This window comes from Octodon degus, unplaced genomic scaffold, assembly GCF_000260255.1.
Source record: "Octodon degus isolate 3935 unplaced genomic scaffold, OctDeg1.0 scaffold00145, whole genome shotgun sequence".
NCBI classification, from domain to species: Eukaryota; Metazoa; Chordata; class Mammalia; order Rodentia; family Octodontidae; genus Octodon; species Octodon degus.
In genome coordinates, this window is record NW_004524721.1 from 2,808,854 (window position 1) to 2,812,743 (window position 3,890).

Below are 3,890 nucleotides of genomic sequence, written 5' to 3' on the forward strand. Positions count from 1 at the left end.
ATAACGGAACTTAACAAAAAAGGGGATACAGATGAATGTCCATTTTGTATCTGTGTATTCAAAGTGGTTAGGATAGATATATAGTTACATTCTCTTAATGGAGTGATTTGTTCTAATGGTGTTTGTAAATACGATATCGTGTCCGCATCTTGTACAGCAATTAAGCACTCTGAAGAATGTATGCAATGTGTTAATTATTAAAACTGTGCTACCAATTTGAATTGAAACTGTCTTATTGCTATTTGTTTATCAATAAAATTATGGGAAAAAAGAATATTCTCTTTGCTAGTTTGACTCTGAAATACTTTCTTAAGTATAGCATTCATGCTGTGAAACATACAAATTATAAGTATAAAATTCCTTAAACTTTTTAAACATTAAGCAAATCATACCTCCAATCTAGCTTAAGTAGTAGGCACAACCAGCAACCCAGAACTCTTTCTGGTCTCCTTCAAATAATAACCAATGAAAAAGTAACAACTATTCTGATATCTACCATTATAAGTTTATTCTACAAGTTTTTGTATTTTCTATAAGTGGAGTCATTCAGAGTCAAAAAATGTATAGTAAATCACCAAAATGTTTTATGGGTTCATATAGTAAGGCATTTCTTTGCTGTATATGCTCCATGGTATAAATGTAACACATTTAGCCTTCTACTATTAATAGATGTTTTAACTCTTTCTAGTTTGGATTTATTATGAATAAAGATTTACTATGAATACATACCTTTCCATAGATACCTTTTGATGGATATTTGCATTCATTTTTTATGGGATATTTGGTCCTGGGTGAGCACAGATTTCTTGCAATAGATGTTGCCCAATAGTTTCTCAAAGTAACTGTACTATTCGTAAGTGGTGGAAGAGAGATCACCAGTGACAGCACTTGAAACTGTCAGAGGCTTTGATTTGCTTTGCCTGTGTTTTCTGTTTTAGCAGGTGCATAGGGCTACTCCATTGTCATCTATTCATTGACATTTTATGCTGTATACTCAGGCAACCCATTTAATACATTTATTTACATGGTTTGTGTGTGTTTAATGTTTTAGAAATCTGTGGCTTCTCAAGGGTCATAATAGTATTTTCATAATAGCATTTAGATCTGCTTGTTAATCTTTTTCATTCAGATCCATAATATATCTGATGATTTTCGCTTTTTTCATGTGAGGTTGGAATTACAGGGTTTTATTTTCCACATAAATATGCAGTTGATTCTGTCAGCACTTATGAGAAAAAGCACTTTCCTTCAATGGATGGAAAAGATTTTTGTGTTTTCTTCTGCTTCCTGCAAATTCTATTCACATTTAACATGAGTTCCCTTCAGGATTCCCTATTCTATGACACTTACATACTTTTTTAAATTTTTGAGCTAACAAGTACCACAAATATCCAAATTTGCTTTTTTTCTAATGTGTTACTGTTCTTGACCTTTTCATTTCCATATTCATTTTAGGATCAAGTTTTTCACTTCTAAACATAGTGTCAGAGATTATGGCAGGAGTTATATTGAATGTTTATTTTATGAAAACTGACTTTTCTAGAATATTGAGACTTACAATCCCTGAATAAATAAAATATTAGTTCTTACTTTTTAGTTTACAGAGAGGGTAAAAAACAATAAAAATGATGCAGAATTTCAAAATAAGATGGATAGGAACAGATTGGTTCCATATAGATTTTTCAGAGGGTAAGTCTGGACCCTTTTTCTTTCTCCACACTCTATCCCTAAGTGCCTCATTGTCGTTGCTGTGGTATAAAGACTATGCTAATGCCTAGCAAATAGTTATCTCTAGTCCAACTCTCCACTCTGATCTTCAGACTTTCAAAGATCCCTGCACTTAAATGTCTGAAAAGTACCATATGTCCAATGTAGAAGAAACCGAACTTTGAACCCCAGGTACTCCTCCCTCCTCGGTCACCTGGCCATCTTCATTTTACTCAGGTTACACCACCCAGTTACTCAAGTCAAATCTAAGTTTATTTCACTCACAATTTTAGCCCTTTGTCCAAAACATAGTTGCTTCATTTTATTTCTCAAGAAAAAATTTTGAAAATTGAACTCCTTACCAAGGTATGCAAAGCCTTGCTGAGCTATTCAAAGCCTCATGAACCTGTATCTATCCACGCTCCATAGCTCCTGTCATTCTCCTCCATTTTATCCACTGAGCTCTAAGTGTGGAAACTGGGTTGGGCCCATGGTGGGACCTGCTTCCCTCTCCTAGAAATGTGTTTTGCCACCCTGCTCACTCCTGAACCCTCTGCTGAGAGTCCCTTTCCCTGAAGGACTTTCCCAGGCCATTCTCCCCAGAAATACCGCCCCCCTCACACACTTTTTTATCTATCTCAGCACGAACATTATTATCTTCTTAAAACCATAAATCAGAAAAATAGTTATCCCAGTCTAACATCCACACCTTTCACTGGGAGAGAGTCACAGTGGCTTTACAGGACATACTATTAACTATAGGACAAGTATTCAGAATTCTCTTTAACAAGATGGGAAGCAACATTTAAGTGATTTTTTTCCTGGGTTAGAGGATGGAGATTCTTTTGTTTAGTTTTCCTTATTACTCTATGCCATTTAAACCAATTTTAACTGGTTGCAATGTAACTGCTTGATTGTATACCACTTCACAATCAGAAAAACAAAGCAAAACCAATAATTAGAAGGCTATAAAAGAGTCATTTTCTGTAGATATTATTACAAATTTATTTACCTGTGTTTCTGTCTTTTGTGGAATAAAACTTAAATGAACAGGTGCAAAAAAAAATCCTCTTTTTCAATTCATCACACATTGTTTGGTATGAGTTTTGGTACATAAAAGAAGGAATATTACTGAGGCTGAGGCAAGAGAAATTAAGTTTAGATTGTATAGTGAGATTACCTCAAAAAAAGAAAGTAAAAACAAAAAATTAATAATCTAATGCAAATAAAAGTGATGATGTTTAAAACACAATTTATTTACCCATCATGTAGTTTGTCTCATCTTTGACTGTTTGCTGTGCAGAGAACTTTTTGTTTAATATAATCCCCTTCATCTATTTTTAGTTTTTGTTCCCTATGCTTTAGGGTTTAATTCAAAACAGTTATTATCTATAACAATGAATACAAAGTGTTTTCCCTATGACTCCTTCTAGATGTTACATTTTCAGGTCTTATATATAGATATTTGAGGAATTTTGAATTGAGTTTTGTATATGGAAAGAAAGGAGAGTCTGCTTTCATTCTTTTGCATATATATATATATATATATATATATATATATATATATATATATATATATATATACAAAATATATATATATATATATATATATATTCATTTTACCCAGAATTTGTATTGAAAAGATGGAGCTTTTAAGTGTATTCTTAGTAACTGAGTTGGAAGTCCTTTGGCTGAAGCTTCATATATTAGTTTCTGGCTCTAATTCTTAGCTGCCTTGGTCTCTATGACCATTTTAGTTCCAGTACCATGCTCTTTTAGTTGCTATAAATTTATAGTATGTTTGCACTCAGATATGGTGCTACCTCTAGCTTTGTTCTTTGCGCTCAGATTTTCTTCTTTTCTGGGTGTTTTGTGCTTTCATAAGAATTTTAGGATTATTTTTTTATTCCTGTGATGAATGTCATTGATATTTTTTGCATCAGTTTTTGTATCATAAAACTTTTTCAAGGTTTTATTTATTAATACATACTTGCAGCACACACTGTATACATTCTTATGTTGGTACCCATATGAAATACATCTCAACTCCTTTTCTTTGTTTCTTCTTCCTTCCTTGCCTCCCTCCTTCTCCATTTTTTGATCCTTTTCTCATTTGAGAAAGCTTGATCTCACTATGCTGTTACCTATCATTTCTTTTACTCTTGCTTATACTTTAGGTTTCT

The 3,890-nt window shown here is 32.9% G+C and overlaps 1 pseudogene; it reads left to right on the forward strand.

The window, feature by feature from the left end:
* Positions 1 to 2,716: 2,716 nt before the first annotated feature.
* On the forward strand, positions 2,717 to 2,837 carry LOC111812835 (annotated as a pseudogene).
* The last annotated feature ends 1,053 nt before the right edge of the window (positions 2,838 to 3,890 follow it).